We start from the raw sequence: 12,043 nt of genomic DNA on the forward strand, positions 1-12,043 counted from the left end.
TCAGGTTAATATTGCTTGGAAATAAAGATATAATGTTTGTCCCCATGTACGACCTCTCACTTGTGGACGTGAGTAGCGTATCCTTACTCACAATCAGCCAACACAGCTCCAAGTTAACTCTTATCTCTTGGGTCAATGTTATCTCCGGAGGCTTCCTGTACTCCACACCCACCTAGGTTTAGGTCCGCAGGGGTCATACGTGGTCCGCAGGGGTCATACGTGGTCCGCAGGGGTCATACGTGGTCTACAGGGGGTGATACGTGGTCTGCAGGGGGTGATACGTGGTCTGCAGGGGTCATACGTGGTCCGTAGGGGGTCATACGCGGTCTGCAGGGGGTCATACGTGGTCTGCAGGGGGTCATACGTGGTCCGCGGGGATCATACGTGGTCCGCAGGGGGTCATACATGGTCTACGGGGGTCACACGTGGTCCGCGGGGGTCATATGTGGTCCGCGGGGGTCATACGTGGTCCGCAGGGGGTCATATGTGTGGTGAGGGAGACTCAGTCAGACACATGAGTCTTCATGACCACCTTTGCTAGCCTGGCACAGACGGTCATCCTGCGTGGTGTTCCTGGCAATATGTTAACTACAGAAGGTAAGTGGTGGAGGGAGAGGGACTGAAGGGGGAGGGAAAGCCTTCTTGGCTTTGATGTTAACCTTTCCTTCTCATACTGATCCGAGAGAGATTATAGTCGTCTACAAAAGAAGTTAGAATGGATCAAACATTCTCTCTCTCTCTCTCTCTCTCTCTCTCTCTCTCTCTCTCTCTCTCTCTCTCTCTCTCTCTCTCTCTCTCTCTCTCTCTCTCTCTCTCTCTCTCTCTCTCTCTCTCTCTCTCTCTCTCTTACACACACACACACACACACACACACACGTTTCTTCGCAATGTCACCTTCAAGCGGAGTGATTCTACTTAAAGGTGACCCTGTGTCGAAGCGTCTGGCGTCGCAATCTCTGTACTAACCTTGTGTTCCTCTGCTAACTCATTATCGCTCTGTGTCTTACAGTTTTCTTCTTCCTTATGCATCTCATAATCATTGTGTGGTTTCCTCTCAAACGCTTCACTAACGCTAGTGTCTTCTTCAGCCTATCTTCAATTTTCACCACTGTTGCTCTTCAAGATTTTCCTTTTATCTTAATCATGCTTCCAACTTTATTCCCAGTGTCTGGTTCATTTGTAACTGGATGTCTCAGTCTGTTTCTTGGTGTAGGCATCTTCCCGTCTGTCACTGTGTCAATATAGCTGCATCTCCATGTGGCTGTCCATAACTGATCATGTTTCTGTCCGTATTTGACACTGTGTCTCTCCGTATCTGATAATGTGTCTGTCCGTACTTAATAATCTGTCTGTCTGTCCTTGACACTATGTCCGTCCATATGTGACCCATATGTGCCTGTCCTTAAGTGATTCTATGTGTCTGAACGTGTGTGACTCTGTCCGTCCATGAATGACATTCTGTGTCCGTATATGTGTGTTTCTATGTGTCCTTGTGACATTAGCTATGTGAATCTGTCTGTTAGTGACCGTGTGTCCCTCTGTCCGTAAGTGTGTACGTTCATGCATTAAGGACGGGGCAGCAGGGCTGTTGGAAACTTACTGATTACAGAATGGATTTGGACGAGCTTGTGCGAGCATAATGAGCCAGGAGGGAAGGTAGTTTGTCGTCAATGTAGGTCAAAGATTAAGGTCAGAGAGTCTTTACCCTCTGATCAATATTCAGGAGTCTGTGCTTCATTATATATACATCAGCTTATCTTATTCTGTCCTCCTCTTTTCTCCTGATTATCATCATATCATCTATCGTTGTACCCGACCTTCTCTACTGGTCTTCTCTTCTACTATCTTCTCTCGTCTTCTCACAACATAATGTTGAGAAACTGAAGCATCAGCAACTTTCATTTTCCTTCATCATCTGTCACGTATATTTTCCTCAGATTACATCCTCACTCTTGTCTTCTTCCCCTTCACTCCTCAACAACTTCAGTTCTATGACTGATAACGCGTCCATCATCTATCCTACATCTGATTTTAACGTGTTATCCAGGGTGCATCCTGCCTGCTTCTGGCCTCTCTAGCCCTCCCGTAATGCCAGGAGTATAGAAAACAGTGGAGTGCCAACATTAGCATACTGGTGTTTTTGCCTGGCGTCTCCGGCCGGCTGGCACAAAACATGACAGATGACAAAGCTCATCACGGCCGTAATGCGATATCCACCACACTACCTACGTCTCCCCTTAATATCCCCAGACAACACGGTGCCTCCTCCCACGGTACCTACGTCTCCCCTTAATATCCCCAGACAACACGGTACCTCCTCCCACACTACCTACGTCTCCCCTTAATATCCCCAGACAACACGGTACCTCCTCCCACGGTACCTACGTCTCCCCTTAATATCCCCAGACAACACGGTACCTCCTCCCACGGTACCTACGTCTCCCCTTAATATCCCCAGACAACACGGTACCTCCTCCCACGGTACCTACGTCTCCCCTTAATATCCCCAGACAACACGGTGCCTCCTCCCACGGTACCTACGTCTCCCCTTAATATCCCCAGACAACACGGTACCTCCTCCCACGGTACCTACGTCTCCCCTTAATATCCCCAGACAACACGGTACCTCCTCCCACGGTACCTACGTCTCCCCTTAATATCCCCAGACAACACGGTACCTCCTCCCACGGTACCTACGTCTCCCCTTAATATCCCCAGACAACACGGTACCTCCTCCCACGGTACCTACGTCTCCCCTTAATATCCCCAGACAACACGGTACCTCCTCCCACGGTACCTACGTCTCCCCTTAATATCCCCAGACAACACGGTGCCTCCTCCCACGGTACCTACGTCTCCCCTTAATATCCCCAGACAACACGGTGCCTCCTCCCACGGTACCTACGTCTCCCCTTAATATCCCCAGACAACACGGTACCTCCTCCCACGGTACCTACGTCTCCCCTTAATATCCCCAGACAACACGGTACCTCCTCCCACGGTACCTACGTCTCCCCTTAATATCCCCAGACAACACGGTACCTCCTCCCACGGTACCTACGTCTCCCCTTAATATCCCCACACAACACGGTGCCTCCTCCCACGGTACCTACGTCTCCCTTAATATCCCCAGACAACACGGTAGCCTCCTCCCACGGTACCTACGTCTCCCCTTAATATCCCCAGACAACACGGTACCTCCTCCCACGGTACCTACGTCTCCCCTTAATATCCCCAGACAACACGGTACCTCCTCCCACGGTACCTACGTCTCCCCTTAATATCCCCAGACAACACGGTACCTCCTCCCACGGTACCTACGTCTCCCCTTAATATCCCCAGACAACACGGTACCTCCTCCCACGGTACCTACGTCTCCCCTTAATATCCCCAGACAACACGGTGCCTCCTCCCACGGTACCTACGTCTCCCCTTAATATCCCCAGACAACACGGTGCCTCCTCCCACGGTACCTACGTCTCCCCTTAATATCCCCAGACAACACGGTACCTCCTCCCACGGTACCTACGTCTCCCCTTAATATCCCCAGACAACACGGTGCCTCCTCCCTACATATTAAGCAGCAGCGGAGCTAAACAACACCTGCTACTTTTAGAAAGTAATACAGGAGTGGAGGCTTCCAGGTTTTCATAGTCACCTTCTACAACACATTCTCCACCACAACAACCATCATCACCAACCCCACCATCACCACCACCAGCACTCTCACCACCATCATCGCCACTACCATTACCTCTGCCACTACCCTTACCATATGACGGTTGGGAAGTAGTATCCTAGCGCCACTTCACTTGGAGGCTGCACTATGTGAGTCTCCGTCATCTTACGTGGCAATTATACTCAAGGTTTTAATCAGGGCAAGAGCGAACACACTACCTAGTAATCACTCGTACGCTCTATTATGCTCCTGGTAATAACGCGAGCCTTATGTTCTGCTTCCAGTAATCATATCTGGCCTGATTTATCACCCAGTCATTACATTAGCTTCCAGGTAATGAAACATTCCCTTTATCATGCCAGCGAGAATCAGTCGCTCGCTCTGTCATCCAGAAACATCCGTTCGCGCTATATATATATATATATATATATATATATATATATATATATATATATATATATATATATATATATATATATATATATATATATATATATATATATATAATGATATCGTAATCCAATACCGTTATTCTATTGTAACCTTATATATCACAGATTCTGCTTGCTCTTCGAAATCAAACGCCACTGGCTTTAACTTGCAATTAAGCAATCTAATCAGGCAAGCTAAGCCAATGACTGGATGTGATACAGTAATTAGCGAGTACTGGATCTCTCGCTCCGGTCTACACGTCCACTCAGAACACATGGTAGTAAGACATGAGATTGTCCACAGTGAAGTAGCACCCCCACATGTATAATGCAGGCTCCAGGTGTTCAGAGATCATAGTCAGCGAACAGGATTTTGCGTGTCTTATTGAAATGTAATCTAGTGTGGAAGAATGCACTCCGATTTAAGCAAGGAGAGGGAGAGAGAGAGAGAGAGAGAGAGAGAGAGAGAGAGAGAGAGAGAGAGAGAGAGAGAGAGAGAGAGAGAGAGAGAGAGAGAGAGAGGTAGGAAAGGTGTTATTGATTTCTAACTGAATTTTAAACCTCATATTTTGACAGTAATTCTAGTATTATAAATCTCTTCAGCATGACCCTGATTCTTACCGTACCGGGACCCGACTCTATGAATCATTCGTTAGCTCCGGATCTTCGGATCTTCATGAACTGGAACGATGGCAGATTGCTGTTATATTCAGGACATAATACGCTAATGACGTTATAATTAACATGATCTCTCTTGATGCAGTCATCTACATAACCTCATCACTGATGTCTACACTACGAATGTAAGGGCGTGATGATGGTTTCAGGATTCATCTAGAGATAGAATCATTGGCTAAAGAGAAATTCAATATTAGTCAAAAATTATAAGTTCCTAGTTTTTTCTCATTTATGATTTATTTACGAAGAACTGCTTCTAGATACCTTACATATTCTAAATAAAAAATATTTGTAGATATGTATTCACTTATCTTTTTTCAGTTTAGTGAATGATTTTTGAAAAATAATGAATGATGCCTGATGAAAATTCCAACTAGTTCTATGACAGCGAGTGAACAGAGTGTAAAATACAATTATATATTTGTCATATTTGGTGCAGAAATGGGAATTCCGTTCATTCTGGGCATATCTCTCATTACAAAACTTTTGACAATTCGTGGAAGAAATTAGATAATAATTCGAGGAAGTTTGAGGGATGCAAATTCTCCTACTCTTCCCTCCTTCCCACTTTGTATACTTTGTTGGAGACAGAATTACGTGAAATAAAAAAACTGGTACTTGGATTAGAGAGAGAGAGAGAGAGAGAGAGAGAGAGAGAGAGAGAGAGAGAGAGAGAGAGAGAGAGAGAGAGAGAGAGAGAGAGAGAGAGAGAGAGAGAGAGAGAGAGAGAGAGAGAGAGAGAGAGAGAGAGAGAGAGAGAGAGAGAGAGAGAGAGAGAGAGAGAGAATAAGTATGAAGATGACTTACACCACAGAATTGGTACAAACATTTTAACCATGAACATAATATAGAATGCATTCAGTAAACATCAGTCTTATTTTCTATTTACAAGCTGGTGTAAAGAAATATGACTTTATTGACTTTTCTGGAGAACGACTGAAAAGGAAAAGTCATTTCGCAAATACTTAGTGATCGTTACGAGGTCGCAGGGTCTGTTGTTATAATCAGAAGTGAAAACCCTTTTATCTGTTGTGTAATATGTCAACTTCCTGTGATCATGGAGGATAGGCATTATGCTTTGATGCGGACAAAGTCACAACACGAGGTTTACCACCTCACTCCACTATCCTTCCTTGCCAAGGGAGGATATATATGTGAAAACGAGCCATCGAGGAGGTGGGAGAGGTAACGAACCATCACTGATTGGAGTGAGTATTTGTGATGGAATGGAGGTGATGTGTGGCGTAAGAATGTTGATGGTCGTGGAGAACAGATAGACCCTTTTGGTGAGAGGCAGTGGATGAGACAGAAAAAGTAGAATATATCAGTAGACAGACACTGTATGAGGGAGAAGACCGTAGTGAATGAGAGACATTGGACAGGGGAAAAAGTGACTGATATATTGTTGATGAAAGGTTACGGAGGAAAGGCAGCGAATGAGAGAGATTTGGTGTCTCATGATAGTGGACGAAAACAGTGGATAATAGTGGATGAGAAGGAGGGGATGGGACGGCATATACTGAATGAGAGAGGAGGAGGAGGAGGAGAAGGAAAGGAAATGGATGATATAAAACAGGAACAGTAGATGAGAAACAGCGAATAAGAAACAATGCATGAAAGGTAAGGCCGTGAGAGGAAATTGGTGCAGACTGGAGACAGAAGATGAGTTATGGATGAGATATGTAGGATGGTTGAGAAAGTATGAGACGGTGTGAAGGGACAGGAATGAGGGACAGTGGAAGAGAATCAACGTGAGAGAGGCACTGGAAGGGAGGGTGGTACTGGAGGTGGAGATAATGGAAGGGACTTAATGGACTGAGGCAGTGAACAGAGGACCTCATTATGGCATATAGTAAATGAGGGAATGAGGATGACACACAAAGGGTATGATGTTGGGGTCACGAGGCAGTACATGAGATACATTGGATGAGCAATGGTGATCGGAAAACAATGGATGAGAACTAGAGGTGAGGAGAGTGGATAAGAAAGCAAAGAGGAGAAGCAATGAGTGAAAGACGGGGGATGTGGCATAGTGGACGTTAGGTGATACGTAGAGGGTAGGCAACGTATGAGAAAAGGTGAATAGGAGATTAAACATGTGAAACAGTCGGGAAAAAGGCAGTAATGAGAGACAGTGTCCGTAAGGGAGTGAAAGAGTGGCAGTGGTTAAGAGACGGCGGGGTAAAGGTAGCGGTTGAGAGAGGGTGGAGTGGAGGCAGTGGATGAGAGACAGTGGAGGAGAAGCAGTCGTTGTGAAACAATGGAAGAGAGACAATGGATGAGAAACAGTGGAAGAGAGACAATAGATGAAAGGTGGTGGATGAGAGACATTCGACGAGAGATAATGGATGAGGAAATGAATGATAAAAGGTGGATGACGTTTTAAGTGATTAGAGAGACTAGAAGAGAGACAATGAGAAAAAGTGGATGAAAGAAGCGGATGAGAGACGATTAAGAAAGCGACATTAGATGTCCCTGCAAAAGAGCAGAATTAATTAGTTTCTTAATTAATCCGTCAGGAGGATATGAAATATCAACTTAACAGAAAGGGAGCAAAAAAACAAAACAAAAAAACAATAGATTTACTCTGGCTTGTTTAAAGTGAGATGAAACGATTAATATATGAAAAAAATATCTACGATTTTGTATCTATTGAGGTATTCTATACTTCTATACTTTGTTACGGAGAAAACATGAAAAGTCAGTAAAGACTGAATCGCACAGTAAATACTTTCATTAAAATCCATTGTTGAAGAAAAAAGTGTTCTGAAGTCCCACCTGTTGATTACAGTCATTGTTTCTTTGACTGAAATAGTCAACTGCTACGTGAGGGATGAGGTTATCTCATTCCAGTTATCACTTAAGGTAAAGTGAACCTGCGGGGAATATCGTAGGAGGAAGTATACGACGTGTTGGAATGATCTACTCAGAAACCTGGGATCTGTCTGCCTTCTTGATCACTGCTCGGCCACCTGGACTCAAGAGAAGGTAGTCTTTTCCAGATCAGACACAATACAGGACCACAACACAAAGCTATTGGAATAATCTGAAAGAAACTGACACTTTCATTAGAATCAACGTAACCAAATATCCCTCCAATATGAACATAGCCCCAATTCCGGGTGAAATTGATAATGCAAATGACTCTACAGTGAAAACGGTGAGCCACAGAGAATTTCCAGTCGCTTCCAGTGTTAATAGATTCAGCAGGTGGCGGCCACAGACCCTCCCCCCTCCCCTCACCCCCTCTTAGGTGTTCCATATTGTGGTGGGCGAAGGCAGGCGGAGTCCTGCCTCCTCTATCCATTAATCTATTAATTTTCATTTGAAAGGAGAGCACTGGTGAGAACACTGCGTCTATCCAAGGAGTATGTCGATAATGGCCGATATGTTGGGTTATCATAAACCGTGTAACTTATGAAATTTCTGAGACAGATCCTCAAAAGTCCTGTTTTACATTAGGAGTTACGACGCTTAGAGGTGGAGTGGGAGTCTTCACGGCCGCTGAGAAGGTATACGAGGGATGGAAATCATTGCCTCACATCAGGCTCCTATAGGGTGTGTGAGTGAAGAATTATAATAGCAGTCCAGATGGAAACTTGGTTGGGGTTCTCACCTTCGAGTGAACCTGAAAATCCTCCGGTTCAATGTTGTCTGAAGCTTTATCAATCTTGACCTTTATTTCATGACCTCGTCGAACTTGTCACTTGAACCTGGAGCTCCAGAACTTCTTGCCTGGCCCGCTCTCCCAGCAACTTCTGACTCTAATTGAACTTCTTCTCGTTCGACCTGAAGCTCTTCAAAATTTCCCACTTGTCCCAAACTTTGCGAACACTTCTCTGTCTTATAATCCTTGCCAAATTGTCTATTAAGATCTTAAGAAGGTATATAAAAAGTTTCCTTTAATCCTTCATTAACATTTATTACCTTCTCGTATGTACAAAGAAATCTTTCCTTCCATTGGTATCCTAAAACACTGTAGACCAACATACTGTCGACCAAGAGATACCACTTAGTGGCTGTCGGACTCTGATACGCTCGTGAGAGTCTTCTGACTCAAGACGAATCATTCGGTTCATTCTTAGTTCCAGAACAATGAACTGAATAGTTTGAAAGCAAAACTAACTACATCTCCCAGCTGTCAGTTTTCACCGAGTGAGGCAGAGCTGAATTTGAAAACTTGCTTCAAATATCGTCTCCTAAAGTCGTTCACTCGCTTGAAGAAATACAGAAAACAATGTATTCTAGAGCAGCGAGTCTATCAAGTATGTAATTCTAACTCACATATTCTGGAGGTTTCTCTAATCAGTGGGAAATCATGACATCAATAGAACAAGTAACTGCAACTATTTCACAACATTATGACAGGGATGACTATCTGAAAAAACAAACAAACAAGAATCGAAACGTGATTTACAATTTTTTTTTTCTATGATTCTCTTTAAAAAAAAAAGTGTTGATTTCTTATTCATGTTATAATTTACGAAAGAATTTATTTCTTTCACTTCAGCCACATAGGTACAGAGATAACCTGAGACAGAGATCAGTTTTCAGTAAGAGTGAGGATGGTGGTTTAGATGTTGCTGAAGCCGACTATGAGGAACTTACTACACACTGAAGCTTGAGTGATAACTTCTTAATCTGATGGAAGGGATAGATAACCATAATTGTCTCTGGTCCATGTGACATGCACAGTGGAGGTTGATAACTTTATTTGATTTTTCTTTTCATCTTCACACATGTGACTCTAGATCTAAACGATTTGACCATAGAACCTGTGATGATATGTTCAGTTAGTGCGTTCATTTGTGAACTGGGTGTAGGAAAAATGTTTACGATTAAGAAATCACTTCTACACATAGAGAATGTGTAATACATTGTTGATAATGCTGGTGAGGAGAAGCTCATTTCTCTACTTTTTGCAGACAGTATCAAAATGCTTCAGCAAACACTGAGTGAAACATCTCATCAATTCAGTATCAATAGAACGAAATAGGAAAATTTCACTAAGTCGAATCAACTCAACATTTGCGAAACGTGTTATCCCGTGGAGAAATCATTTCGGCCCGAGCTGATGAAAGTTAAGACGAAAACTAAAAATTCTAAGTGTTAATGTTAGAGAAATGTAAAAACAACAGCAAGATATACAGTTCAATGGACGTAAACGAATATCTAGTATTAGAAACAGCTGCTTTGAAGAATGATTCTTTTTGTGTGGTCGACCAAGTTGTGTGCGCCAGTCTCCCCGGCAGTGAAGTATGTGAATTCATTGATGCTAAAAGAACGGTGAAGATATTAACGATGAAGGTGTTGATATATGTTCTCTCTCTCTCTCTCTCTCTCTCTCTCTCTCTCTCTCTCTCTCTCTCTCTCTCTCTCTCTCTCTCTCTCTCTCTCTCTCAGCGAAGCACATTTAACTTATGCGGACGGCCGTAAACGTATTTGAAAAAAAAGGATAGAGATACAAAAGATATTTCTTATACAAAATCTTGGCTACGATACCTGGGTTACGCTCAGCCTCTGTTGGGAAAGTCTGTTCGGTGTTATCGCATTGGACAGATCTCGGCAAGTAAGTGAGGATAATCTGCTGTGTTGTGTGTCGTAAGTGCTCTCAATACTCGTTCTGAGGAAATAGTTTCTCTTGCTCTGGTGGTTGTGCTCTCGTGAAATGAATGTGTGTGTGTGTGTGTGTGTGTGTGTGTGTGTGTGTGTGTGTGTGTGTGTGTGTGTGTGTGTGTGTGTGTGTGTGTGTGTGTGTGTGTGTGTGTGTTTGTGTGTGTGTGTGTGTGTGTGTGTATTACACTTGAAAGAAAAATGTCAAAACTTCAGTATAATGTTTTTGCAACTCAGGATAAAAATGAACACGAATTTATTTCTTCTTCCTTTCTTTACTGCACATTGTAAGTTTATTGACGTGTATGTAGCTGATATCTCATGTCTTTATAACATACAAGTTGCATGGCTATATAACTTACGTCAATTTACAGTAAACGTCAAGGACCAAAATTTTCTTGTTTCTTTACCATCGAATTATCATCGCACGAGAAAAACCTGTAGACGTAGCATTTAACCTGGAACCTTCCAGGCAATATGCCTCCACACACGACAGAAGCAGCAGGAGGTCCTCCCCTGCCCCAAGCCACAGGGCTCGCTCTGTCTCGATACGCCTGAGGGATCCAATTAGGGAAAGCCACCATAAGTGTTCGTTTAAATAGGCGATACCCTAGAGAGGTTGGGGTTGGGGTGGTGGTGTGTCCCCAGGAGCCTCTAGCACTTCCTACCTCCTCCTCCTCCTCCTTCTCCGTCGTCGCCGCCTTCGTCAGTTCAATATCAGGGGAAATCATAATCATCATAATAGAGAGAGGATTTTCTCACGTAAGCCGCTTAACGTGGGAGTCTGGAGGGACAACTGCTGTAAAGGAGACCTTCAGACGGAGGCCCAGAAGGCCCTTGGGTGATGACTGGGGCGGGAGGGAAGGGTGAGGAGGTGTGGAAGACTAAGGGGGCTCGGGGTGGATAAGAGGGAGCGGGGACTGCTAGGTTGGGGTGGTGTTGTAATATTAAAGAGGAAGGGAGGGAGAAAGTGAACTGGGGCGTAGTAAAGGTTTAGGAAGGGTAGTTGACAAGGGAGAGAGCAGTTGAGCAGGGGAGGAAGGGCAAGATTTGGTGATGGAAAAGGGGAAATGTCCTGCCTACGAGGAGGGAGGAGGGGATTAGAGGGGGATTAGGAGTGGGTTGACAGGAAGGTCATGGATTTGGTAAGCTGTCGTTTGTAAAGGATGGTTCAGGGGGAAGGAGCAACCTAAAAGGTTAAGGGCGTATAGGTCCTCTGGCAGGGTAGAAGGGAGAGGATAAAGGGTAAGCAGAAGGAGAAACCGACATGCTATAATGGTTTAAGGGTGAGCATAGATGGTCTAAAGGATTTAAGGGTGAGTGAAGAGAGTCTAAAGAGTTTAAGGTAATCATAGATGGATTAAGGGGTTTAAGGGTAAATGTAGATGACCGAAAGGGTTTAAGGGTCAATGTCAAAAGCATTAATTGAATCATCAGAGCCATTTTTTATGAATCATTGTATCAAAACTTTCCTTTCTTTTATTAACTGATTTAGCATGTCGAATGTAACTTGTCAGTTCACCGAAATGAGTCTATAGAATATATTTACGATGATAAGATCCCTCAAGAGCGATCGACTCTTAACAGGAGCTCAGTATGTGACCAGAATACATATGGACCGATGTTATCGAGATCTTCAGTC

The sequence above is a fragment of the Panulirus ornatus genome, chromosome 9, assembly GCF_036320965.1.
Source record: "Panulirus ornatus isolate Po-2019 chromosome 9, ASM3632096v1, whole genome shotgun sequence".
NCBI classification, from domain to species: Eukaryota; Metazoa; Arthropoda; class Malacostraca; order Decapoda; family Palinuridae; genus Panulirus; species Panulirus ornatus.